Source organism: Clarias gariepinus, chromosome 20 (genome assembly GCF_024256425.1).
Source record: "Clarias gariepinus isolate MV-2021 ecotype Netherlands chromosome 20, CGAR_prim_01v2, whole genome shotgun sequence".
NCBI classification, from domain to species: domain Eukaryota; kingdom Metazoa; phylum Chordata; class Actinopteri; order Siluriformes; family Clariidae; genus Clarias; species Clarias gariepinus.
This window is the reverse complement of record NC_071119.1, coordinates 24,421,522-24,434,981: the sequence shown is the minus strand read 5'-3', so window position 1 is coordinate 24,434,981 and position 13,460 is coordinate 24,421,522. Positions and strand designations below refer to the sequence as shown.

General features: G+C 39.5%; 1 protein-coding gene across 2 annotated transcripts in view; it reads right to left on the bottom strand.

Moving 5' to 3' along the window:
* Positions 1-13,460, bottom strand: part of fbxo41 (F-box protein 41) — a 42,373-nt gene that overhangs the window by 23,883 nt on the left and 5,030 nt on the right. The gene's annotated exons all lie outside the window — the stretch shown is intronic.

Sequence of the window (13,460 nt, the reverse complement as noted above, 5' to 3'; positions counted from 1 at the left end):
TTTATTGAACTGTGAACTTTGTAAAATTAGGCTTATTCACCATCAGGACAGCTTTACAGGACAGAGATTTTCTATCATCGAGCTCCCGGACCGGATTGTAACAATATACCAGACTTTAGACATTTTATACATTCACTTACACACTGAAAATATCATACATAATTGTTTATATTGGTATCTGGCACCCTACAGGGTCTATTTTTTTGTACAATACACGTGAGCGATTGTACCAAAAGTAGAACCGAGGACGCCCTGTATAGAGTGACATTTCAGCACAATCTAGGCAACCAAATTTAATTTCATTGTAACCAACTATACAAACGACTTAATATAAAACATGTGTTACATAGGCAATAAAATAAGAGGTTCATAACACATTTTTTCACGCTTGTTTATGTTGTTTCTGTGACCCATAAAAATAATATGTGCATTCTGTGAACTAGCAGTAAAATGTACGTTTTAAAAGTGATGGTAACTTTAACTCTACATGACATATCAGAAAACCCAAATGCACAGTTTGATGGCTGACACCTCCTCCATCGACACACACTCAGTACTTCCAGATAAGCAAAAAAATAAAAAATAAATCAGTCACTGTCCAGTGCTGTGTTGCTGCACGGATCTGTTCTGCTTGAGTATTAAGGCTTAATCTTTCTGTGTCTCTCTCCAGAGCGTGTGCGACCGCCAGTACTCCCTTCTTGCACTTGCTCTTACTCTTTTTTATGGCAGCTGGCATCCCGCTGTATTTACTGCCTGTACTGTACGCTCCTAATTTAATCGATCGCCAATGGCCGCGTACCCAAGTATACTCTATATGTGGGTTGTTTATGTACCGATCTCAGCAGCGACCTCATTTCCCCTCTAGTCTGTTCCAACCCCTTAGCATTTAGCATCAGAAGTATACTTATCACCGGCCTAATTATCTGTCACCAGCTGCACCTGTTTCTCACTGGTTCATGCCTTAAGTTAGATGTTTTTATTCTGCTTGAACGATTCAAAGGTCACTGTAGGTCTTAAAAAAAAAACATTCCCCTGCATGTCCCACTAAATATGCACGCACACACACACACAAACTCGCACACATTATTTATTTACAGTTTACCAGTTTCTTATACTGTATACAGTATACAGTGTTTTAAACAAAGAAACAAATTATAAAAATAAAGAAAACAATAATATTTAAATAAAAACTTGTTTTAAATAGGTTAAATCTCCAATATCATTACCAATTATTATATATATACTTTTCAATTATTTAAATAAAATCAGTAGTAAGTGTTACTAATAACGTATCCTACAGTATACAGGTCATCCCCGACTTTCATTCTAACATTCGAGTTAGGAATTTCCGTAGATACGAACAGACCGCGGTTCGCATCTAACATTCGTAGGTTAGGTAGGAGTTTACAGTCCAATACAGTGGAAAACAGCTCTAAGACAAAATGGCGCCTGGGTTTCCCCTCGTAAACTTGCAGTCTAGGTAAAGTCAACATCCATGCGTGTGGATGTGCACGTGCACACATATGCGTGTGTGTGCGTGAAATTCGTTGAATGTTGAGGTGATTCTTTTAAAAAGGTAAGGTGCCGGTTATTTTATTTTATTTTGACTTTATATTTTCTATTGATAATTTAATATGAATATTTCTGGGTTGTGGAACAAATTATGCCGTTTTTCCATTGTTTCTTACGGCATAATTCGCCCTGAGACAAAACGTCGTCTGGGATTCCCCTCCCGATTTAAAGCCGCAGAGACATTTTACTGTAAGATTCATTTCCTAAGGCATGGTTATGGTTTTTATCCACATGATGGCAGTGTGGTGAAAGGGGACAGAAATTTTGTTCGGGCAAATTGGTATGATTTACATTATATATTTGTGTCAAAGGTGTAAAAGACTCACTTTGTACAACTTACGAGCACATCCGACTTACAAACCTGTCCTCGGAACGGAACTCGTTCATAAGTAGGGGACAATCTCATTATTTTAATACAGTTAAGTGTAAAAACCTGAATCAATCATAATAATAATAATAATGCTCTTTATTTAGCTGGCATTTTAAACAAATTTTTCTGCGATGAAAGTATAACTATAACTAACTTATTCACTTACTCACTCATGGTCTACACGGCTTTATCCTGTATACAGGGTCGGCTTAGGGACTTGGAGCACGAGGTGGGGTACACCCTGAATAAGGTGCAAATACATCTCAGGGCAATAACTATACCTAATGAAATTAATTTATTTATTTGTTTGTTTTTGGTTCACACTAATGACTTCTTCTGTAATTATTAGCATCGTGACCTTTTGGAACTTGTGCACTCTAATACTGGCCGCTGTTAGAAGCATTGTGTCGTTCAGGACGTGTGTCGTCCTGCCGTGTGTGAGCTCTGTGCATCCGTGACTACGTGATTACAGAGATGACGAATTGTCTGCGCTTCCTTTTCTTCTCTTTGCCCTTCTCCCTCCTTTTTTCCTTTCTGCTCCTTTTTACTTGCATTCTACAAATCCCCAGAAATGCGCCGCCTCCGTTCTCTTTGTGGAAGAGGCCCGTATCTGCTTAGAATCAGCTCACGGTGCTGCTTTTACAGCCAGCGGTTCTTAAACACACACACACACACACAAGTTTGCATTTCTGTCCAACACACTTGAACCATAAAGGTTAGAATTTGTATTAATTGAATTATTTAAGTCTAAGGCCGAACTCACACACATACACACACACACACACACACACACACACACACACACAAACTGGGCATTTCCGACTGGTTGCAAAATGAGGCTTTTCCTGTGCGACTTCCTGAATGGGTTCAGAGATTAAATGTAACATGACAAAATAAACACGCATGATCGTTCTTAACAATCCAGTACAATGTTTTCTGTTAAACAATCCATGTAATCTTTGATGTAATGATCTCTCACAGGTACACTATACAGTATGACTAAAAGTTTTTGCACCCCTGAAAATCACACCCACATGTCCTTGTAAGCTCGCTCTTCAGTGAGAAGCTTTCCACTAGATGTTGCAGTGTGGCTGTGGAGACTTGTCTTCATTAACATATTCTACAAGAGCTTGAATGAGCTCAGGTTGCTGATGTTGAAATCTCAAGCAGGCTCCAGTTCCAGTTCATCCCAAAGCCTGACTTTTAACACACAGTGTGTTCCTGTGTGGCCGGCTTTGTGGAGCTCACAGGGGGCGTCGCCGTGTGTAGTCAAGGGTTTGTGTTGCTTAGTACCACAAATGGAAGAGGAATTCCTAAGGCTACAGCATACAAAGACACTCTGTACAATTATGCGCCTCTAATGTTGAGGAAATATTTTAACATATGGTTGTGATGGTGAGGGGTGCATATACTTTTGGTCAAATATTGGTATATAATGGAAAGGGTTCCAGGTCTTTTGTTTTTTGCAAAATAAAAAACCTAGTGCTTATAAGCTTTGTTCCACATACTGTACCAAGTAGTAGTGCCCTTGATCAGGGATTAGAGAGGGATTTAGGATTCAGCCTTGTGTTGGAAGCTAATTAGCTTTGTAGCTTGTGTTAGCTGTGATCGGAACATTCAAAACTGATTCGGAATGACTTAGAAGCGAATGCGTAATGTAGATGTGATAACGTAATGTTATCAGGTGTATTTTCTTACTGAATGTGCTTCCTTGACTGGGTTTGAATGTGTGTTTTAGTACTGGCATCCAGTAAGCAACATCCTTTGGCTGTCCAGAAGTGGACGACACACACACAATTTTGGATATGACAAAGTGTACAAGATTACTAGACTTTTAATTATGATGTAATGTATCATTAACAGGGTACTGGTTATGAGGTGAGTTTTGGTTACTTTATAATAATCCATGTGGACGTGATTTAATTTTCGTTATCTACAGTACAGCCGTGGCCAAAAGTTTTAAAAGCGACGCAAATACAGTGGACCCCCGAAATTGACGGGGGGTTTCGTTGGTAGAGCATCTGCGAATTGTGAAAAAAAACGTGAATTTTGGATGTGGTCAGAAAAATGCTCCAGTCAGGGAGCTGCTGGTGCAGGTGATGCCAAAATAGCAGAGGAGCTGAACCAATTCTTTGCCCGCTTTGAGGTGGTGCCAACAGAGACAGCTGCTACAAACACAGCATCAGTGGTTCGCATAAACACCAGCCCCACCTTTTGGGTGGCGGAATGTGAGGTAAGGTGTTCGCTCCAGGCTGTCAACCCCAGGAAGGCAGCAGGTCCTGACGGCGTACCTGGACGTGTGCTGAGGGACTGTGCAGAACAGCTGGCTGGGGTCTTTACAAAGATCTTTAGCTTGTCACTGTCCCAGGCCTCAGTTCCACCCTGTCTGAAATCCTCCATCAAAGTCCCCTTACCAAAAAGATCATCAATCAGCTTGAATGACTAGAAAGTAGCACTCACCCCAGTCCTGATGAAGTGCTTTGAAAAATTGGTCCGAAGTCATATCATGTCCTTCATCCCTCCCACCTTTGATGCACACCAATTTGCCTACAGAGCAAATAGGTCAACCGAGGATGCTGTAGCTGTATCTCTTTATGCTACCCTGTCCCACGTGGAGCATCAGGGGAACTACGCATGCCTTCTCTTCATTGACTTCAGCTCTGCTTTTAACACCATCCTCCCCCACAGATTGGTGTGCAAGCTGTCAGACCTGGGACTCCCCTATTCCACCTGTCTTTGGATAAAAGACTACCTAACAGATCGTAAACAAAGGGTTAGGGTGGGCCCCTATATCTCCTCAGCCATCAGCGTCAGTACTGGCTCCCCCCAGGGCTGTGTACTGGGCCCCCTGCTCTTTACGCTGTACACACACGACTGTGCCCCCGCCTACAACAGCAACACTATCGTCAAATTTGCAGACGATACAACTGTGGTGGGGCTCATCTCTGGGAGAGATGAGTCTGCCTACAGGTACGAAGTGGAGCGGCTGAGAGCGTGGTGTACCGACAACAACCTGCTTCTGAACACAGCAAAGACCAAGGAGATTGTTGTGGATTTTAGGAAAAGGAAAATGGACATTAAACCACTTCACATCAATAGGGACTGTGTGGAAAGGGTGTCAGACTTCCGTTTCCTGGGTGTTCACATTACTGACGACCTGTCCTGGGGTGTGAACTCATCTGTACTGGCGAAGAAGGCTCAGCAGAGACTTTATTTCCTGAGAGTCCTCAGGAAGAACAATATCTCTCAAAAACTGCTGTTGTCCTTCTACCGTTGTTCCATTGAGAGCATCCTATGCTACTACCTCTGTGTGTGGTTTACCAGCTGTACATCAGTGCAGAAGAAATAACTTCAGAGGATCGTAGAGACTGTCCAAGAGATTATCGGCTGTTGTTTACCATCACTGGATGAATTGCACAACTCTCGCTGCCTCAGGAGAGCGGAAACATCCTAAAAGACTCCTCACACCCTGCTCATGATCTGTTCGAACTGCTGCCATCAGGCAAACGATACAGGAGTATTAAAACGAGGACAAATAGACTAAAAAGCAGTTTTTCTCTGTTGCCATCAGGGCATTGAATGATAATAGATTTTTCACCTACATCTCATCTTAATTCTATGTGCAATAAGGACTCTTGCGTAATAATATTTTATGCAGTTTTATGCAGATTGAGTTTTGATACTATAGTGTACAAATGCTAGGTTCCTCTTTTTGTATTGTTTTCATGTGCAATAAGGACAAACCAAAACCCCACAAATTCTGACAAACTCCAAGCAATGATTATGGAAGATCGGACTGCCTGCAGTCATTCAGGATGTGTCCCAGATGTTGATAGACGGCATGGCAGGGTGAATTGAAAAAGAAGTTTCAACGTTAAAAATACTGACTCTTTGTATAAACTTAATGTATTCGTTGAAATGCTTGATAATATCCTTAAGTATGCCAGAGTAACATCTGACAAAAAGATCCTGAAGCAGAAGACTTTGTGAAAATGTATAATATTTGTGTCATTCTTAAAACTTCTGGACACAACTGTAACATATGTCACATATCTGTTATTAGCTGCACATATGGTACACCTCCATCATAATGTTCAAAGTCTTGATTCGTCTGCAAACAAGGACTTTAAAACAGATCTGGAGACATAAAGTAAAACACAACTAAACACATAAATCAAAAAGGTTTGCATTATCTAGCATCACTGATGATCTGCTGTATTTAGACAGAAAGAAAAAAAAAAACTCCCACACATTCCTAACTGCAAAATAAGAAGGGCCTTACACCTCCTACCTGCCAGTTTGTGTGTGTGTGTGTGTGTGTGTGTGTGTGTGCATTGTTGTGCTGTTTTATGTGTGAACTTGTGAAGAAAAACAGGTTTAAGTTTTTATCTCTCTCTCAGGAATCTCTCTGTGTGTGTAGGGCTGTAGGTTTTTCAGTTATTTTCCCACATGTCACAGTTGAACAGATCAGAGTCTAAAAAGATCTGTCAGATTCTGTGATACCTGCAACATGACATCAAATATACACCGTGTTCCAAATTATTACGCAAATTATATCTTTCTCTGATTTTCATAACTAGTCAATGCAAAGTATAATTCAAGTCATCAACCATTGGAGTTTAATTAAAATTTTATTGGACAAATCTCCTAATGATAATATTAATTAAAAAGCAGAAACCTTATTAAAAAACTAAAAACGCACTGTTCCAAATTATTATGCAAAACAGAGTAAAAATTTTATAGGTTGTAAAGAACTAAAAATAGGCTTTTGTTGAATTTGCAGCATTATGAGGTCATATTTACTGAAATCGAAAGCTATTTAAATAAAAACATCTTAACAGGGCATGTTACATCTTAACATAGGACCCCTTCTTTGATATCACCTTCACAATTCTTGCATTCATTGAACTTGGAAGTTTTTGGACAGGTTTTGCTCGAATTTTTTTTGCAGGATGTCAGAATAGCCTCCCAGAGCTGCTGTTTTGATGTGAACTAAATCCTATCCTAGATATTTTGCTTAAGGATGCTCCAAGGGTTCTCAATGGGGTTGAGGTCAGGGGAGGATGGTGGCCACACCATGAGTTTCTCATCTTTTATGCCCATTTATGCATCCAATGACACAGAGGTATTCTTTGCAGCATGACATGGTGCATTTCCATGCATGAAGATTTTGCTACAAAAGGCAAAAACTCTATATACTTTGCCAAGGTCATTTTCACACCTTCAGGGACCCTAAAGGGGCCTACCAGCTCTCTTCCAATGGTTCCGGCCCAAAACAAAACTCCACCACCTCCTTGTTGACGTCGCAGCCTTGTTGGGACATGGTGGCCATCCACCAACCATCCACTACTCCATCCATCTGGACCATCCAGGGTTGCACGACAATCATCAGTAAACAAAACTAGTCTTCATGTATGTCTAGGCCCACTACAACCGTTTCTGCTTGTGAGCATTGGTTAAGCGTGGCCGAATAGTAGGTTTATGCACAATTGCAAGTCTCTGAGGGATCCTACACGTTGAGGTTCACGGGACTCCAGAGGCACCAGCAGCTTTAAATACCCGTTTGCTGCTTTGTAATTGTCTTTTTTGCAGCTACTCTCTTAATTCGATGAATTTGTCTGGCAGAAACCTTCTTTATTCCGCCTTTATCTGCACGAACCCATCTGTGCTCTGAATCAGCCACAAATGTCTTCACAGTACGATGAGTTTTCATAAAATATCTAATGTTTTTATACCTTGTCCATGGTATTGCACTATTTGATGCTTTTCGACAGCAGATAGATCCTTTTCTTTCCCATATTGCTTGAAACCTGCGGCCTGCTTAATAATGTGGAACAACCTTTTTCAGTACTTTTCCTTTATTTGGGCTTATCTGCCAAAGAAATTATCACAGGGATTCATGAGATTCATTTCAGTGATCCAAAGAGCTCTGAGACGGAACAGCATCCATGAGTTTAATTTAAAAACCAAACATTTAATGTTTATGACACTTACACCAAATTTGCATAATAATTGTGAATGCGGTGTATATTTACACACACACACACACACTTTGTGCATTGTGAATGGTCAGAAGATGTTGATTAACCACATGGCCAGGCCAAAAGTGTTTTCATTTCAAAAGGATCAATTTATTGTCCTGCATCAAGCAAAGACAACAACTAAGGAGGTAAAGCTGAAAGGACTGGAATTTAGATAAAAACTGTCCAACACATTATTAAACCCTGGAGGGAAAATGTCGGTAATGTCGGTGATCTGATAAGTCCAGATGGAGCCTATTCCAGAGCGATGGGCGTGTCAGGGTAGGAAGGGAGGCACATGAAGCAATGCACCTCTAGAGACAGTGTTATGATCTGGGGTTGCTTCAGTTACTCAGGTCTAGACTCAGCAACGTTATGTGGCAATAAAAGAAAGTCAGCTGACCACCTAAATGTACTGAATGACCAGATTATCACATCTATGGAGGTTTTCTTCCCTGATGATACGGAAATATTCCAGGACTCAGAGTGTGAACGAGTGCTCCTGGGAGCACGAGGAACCATTTTCATACATGACCTGGACACCACAGTGTACGCTGTCATCCAACTTAAAGGCGTTCCAAAGAAATATTGGTAAGTAATAATTCTAATGCTAAAGCTCAGATGGAAAAAGAAACAAGTTGCAAAATGAATCAGGAAACACAAACATAACACTTTCAACAGGATGAGCGGAACAGACTTAAAACAAAGACAAAGAACTGCAGCAGGCTATAATTAGAGTGACTGATCAAACACAACGAGGAGCAGGTGAAGACAATCAGGAACATACAAAGGGTGATGTGTGCATAAGAACACTAAAACACAAAAATCACAACAAAAAAAAAAGAAACAAAAATCAATATAGTATATCAATATAGTATCAATGACAGTAGAGCAGCTTAAAATCGCAGGTTTATATTAATATATATAATAAACGCATTGAAATATTTTTAAGAATTAAAGCTGGACCTGATGCTATGCATTAGATACAACAACTTGTTAAGACAACTATCTAATCGACCGATCACATGGCAGCAACCCAAAACTCTGCTGAAGTTCAAATGGAGGAGAAAGGTGATTTAAGTGACTTTGGACATGGCATGGCTGTTGGTGCCTGATAGACTGGTCTGGGTATTTCCCAAACTCCTGGTCTACTGGGATTTTCACACACTCTATCTCTCAATCTCTAGGTTTTCCAGTGAGGGCAGTTCTCTGGGTGAAAATGCTTTGCTGATATCAGAGGTCAGGGGAGAATTGCCAGACTGGATCACGCTCACAGAAAGGCAACAGTAACTCGTACTATATAACATCTTGTACAACCAAACACACAACATGTCGAAGGTTGAAGCAGCAGAAGACCACACCGGGTGCCGCTTATATCAGCTAAGAACAGGAAACTGAGGCTATTGGTCACATGGACTCACCAAAAATGGGACAATGGGAGACACCCACAGGATAACGTGCCATGTCACAAAGCTAAAATCATCCTAAATTGTTTTTCTTGAACATGACAATGAGATCACTGTAGTTAAAGAGCCTCCAGTCACCTGATCTCAATCCAGTAGAGCACCTCTGGAATGTGGTGGAACAGGATATTCACAGCTGACACATATTCATCAACCGTGCAATGCTATGTTAATGTCACCATGTAAATATTAAGGTAGCTGAGAAGTGCAAAACAAAATAACAAAACCGACAAGAAAATAACAAATTCCAAAAGAAAATAACAAAAACGAAAAACAAAATACCAAATGAGAAAATACAACGACAATTGGCTGGCGTACGTGTTGTATATCTTGAGTGACAATCAGCGATAAGTATTTTATTTGCAAACTACTGATTTAATTTTGTTTTTCGGATTTTTCATTTTATTTTTAGATTTGTTATTTTGTTTTCGGTTTTGTTGCTTTGCTTTCGGTTTTGTTATTATGTTTTTAAATTTGTTATTTTGTTTTCGGTTTTGTTGCTTTGCTTTCGGTTTTGTTATTATGTTTTTAAATTTGTTATATTGTTTTCAGTTCTGTTTTTGGTTTTGTTATTTTGTTTTCAGATTTTTCATTTTGTTTTCAGTTTTGTTATATTGTTTTCGGATTTGTTATTTTGTTTTTGAATTTGTTATTTTGTTTTTGGGATTGTATCCTTATCGCTGGATGGAAGATAAGCAATAAGAATTCGGATTTTTCATTTTATTTTTGGTTTTGTTATTTTGTTTTCTATTTCTCAGGCCATCGTACACTATGGACCAAAATGTCCACTATGGACTCTCTAAGAAAGGCTGAATCTTGTTGAATGTCTGCTATAAACAATAAAGGCAGTTCTGAACGTAAAGGGGGGCTCAACCCAGTGCTAGAAAAGTGTACCTAATAAAGTATCCGGTAATTGTGTGTGTGTGTGTGTGCTGTACATCACAGCCTTAAGCCACACTCTAGAGTCGTGTCTCGTAAAAGATAGACAGAATTTCTAAAAAAAAATGCTTATGTAGGGACTTGCAACTAAACACACTTCTTTCGTTTAACTTGCTGTTTCAATTTGCAACGAGGAACTTGCTGTGATTCAGCACTCATCATCACTTTTACAGAGCGATGCTGAGCAACTCAACCTAATTCATAGGAAAAATAAATAATTAAACAAGGCAATTCAGCAGATTCAAAAGTACAGCTTCCTCGATTGCGATCAGACTGAACGCAACACCACCGCGTCTCACTTTTACAGGCCGCGCTCCAATTAGTCGCGTAAAAGAGAGACAACGAAAGCGAACAAAAGCTAGCAGGGTCTCAGTCATGATAATAACAGTGGCGGAGGAGTCGACGGGCCTGTAAGCAAAACACAGTCTCTTCCCCCAGAGTCGGAAAGCTAATTAGAGACGAGACATGGAGGAAAGAGGAGAGGAAACAAAGTAGATGCTGGTGTGATGAGGAACGGGAAAACACACAAGAAGAATGAGCTGTATTTGAGCTCAAGTGGGTGTGTTGGTGTACAGCGTGGCTGGAAGAGCGGCGTGAATATTAATGAATCACTTTCAGGCTTGAAATATTCTACTGTCACAAGTATTGTGCAAAAATATTATTTTATATGAAGTATAAAATACCATACAGAGGCACCTTGTGTGGAGTTCAACTTATTATTGCTTTTATAATGTACTGTATTATTTTAGCTCTGAGGAATGCGACTTTAATAAAACAATTCTCATCTATTAAAGGTCCCATAAGTTAACACAGGTCTTAGAGTTTCCCAAAGTGTGTGTGTGTTAATGCTCCAACTTAAATACGTTTATATCTTAACTTCCCTTTATTTCACAGGGGGTTTCAGTATTCATGTAAAGAAGCTACTCCTGAGCCACACCCCTTAAGAGGACAGCAGAGCTGAGCAACAAGATGCGGGAGGGGCTCTCCTTATATGAGATCACATTGGCAGGAAAATCGAATTGGCTGGTTAAAAGCCTGGCCAATAGAAAAAGGGGGTGGAGGTCCTACCACAGTCGTACAAAATGGGAATAAATACGATGGTCACCACTGGCCTCCGTGGCCCTTACTGGACTGCAAAGGCTCCTTACGGTGGCCCTGAAGTGCAAAACAAATTAACAAAACTGAAAACAAAATAACAAAACCCAATACAAAATAACAAATTCAAAACCAAATTAACAAAACGAAAAACAAAATAACTAATATCTGACTGGCCTAGAGGTGCAATACAAATTAACAAAACGGAAAACAAATTAAAAACCAAATAACAAAACCCAAAAAAATTTTTTTGAAAGGGGGGGGAATTTTGTTGTTTTGTTTTTTGGTTTTGTTATTTTGTTTTCGGATTTGATAATTTGGTTTTGAATTTGTTAATTTGTTTTCCGTAGGGATGCACCGAAATGAAAATTCTGGGCCGAAAACGAAACCGAAATTTTTGGATGCACTTGGCCGAAAACCGATACCGAAACCGAAAATGGCTTCATTAAAAAACATGTTTAAAATATTTTCTTTTTGTTTGTATTAAAAAAATGTTGCATATTGCAACTTTGCTGTCCTCATCTGAAACTTTAAAGTGCTTCCAAACCGCCGACATACTCCGTGTTTGATGCGTAATGACAGCGCGAACGAGACGGGAGGATGGGAGAGGCGTGGCGACAATTTCGGCTTTTATTTTCGGCGCTTTCTTACATTTCGGCCGAAACCGATAATGTTATTTCGGCCGAAAATTTTCGGCGGCCGAAATTTCGGTGCATCCCTAGTTTTCCGTTTTGTTAATTTGTTTTCCGTTTTGTTAATTTGTATTGCACTTCTTGGCCAGTCCGATACAAACCGGAAAAGGTAGGTATAGTTAGCGAATGAAATGCTTACCGTTGATTGGATGAGACATCTGTCACTCAAGATATACAGGAAGTACTGTAGTAGCGGTAGAATCGCGTGTGTATGAATGTGCAAACATTATTGTGGTTTCAAATATGGCGAACTTACGGTGGCCCTGAAGTCAGTTTTGTTAATTTTTTTGGACTTCACGGCCATCATAGTTTAAAGTGAAGCAGAACACACAAGAAACAGAGATAAAGGAACAAGTTCCTACTTCCTGTATATCTTGAGTGACAGATGTCTCGTCCAATCAGCGGTAAGCATTTCATTCGCTAACTATACCTACCTTTTCCGGTTTGTATCGGACTGGCCGAGAAGTGCAATACAAATTAACAAAACGGAAAACAAATTAACAAATTCAAAACCAAATTAACAAATTCAAAACCAAATTAACAAATCTGAAAACAAAATAACAAAACCAAAAACAAAACAACAAAACTCCCCCACCTCCAAAAAAAAATAGTTTTGGGTTTTGTTATTTGGTTTTTAATTTGTTTTCCGTTTTGTTAATTTGTATTGCACTTCTCGGCCAGTCAGATATTAGTTATTTGGTTTTCCGTTTTGTTAATTTGGTTTTGAATTTGTTATTTTGTATTGGGTTTTGTTATTTTGTGTTCAGTTTTGTTAATTTGTTTTGCACTTCAGGGCCACCGTAGCTCCTAGATGGATGGAGGTGTTACAGTATATCACACCAACCAGTGCAATTCTATAAAACTTATTCGATTTCATCTTAGAAAACATGTTAGATTTTATCAATCTATGGTTATGTTTCATAACTATACCCATACCTATAATTATGTTTTATAACTACTGTATATCCTATAATGGACCTGTCGCAGTCTATTAAAGGATTATAAGTTCCGAAGCACTGACACTGGAGACTCCTTCCACAATGATTACATGAACAGCTCCTTACTTAAAAAAAACAAACTTCAGCACATCAAGGGTTACATGGAGCATCCTCTATCTGAGGCCCTGTAAATGAGCTGTTGCTATGGAAACAATTACATAATAGATTTAGCACATTGATATAAATCTGTGGTATTCTCAGGTCTGTTTTTATAAAAAATTAATCAATACTCTGGTCAGCGCAGCGGTACAACCACTAACATGAGACTTTCTAGGGTAAAATTAGACAGCTACAGTCCCAAAAGGCAGGCG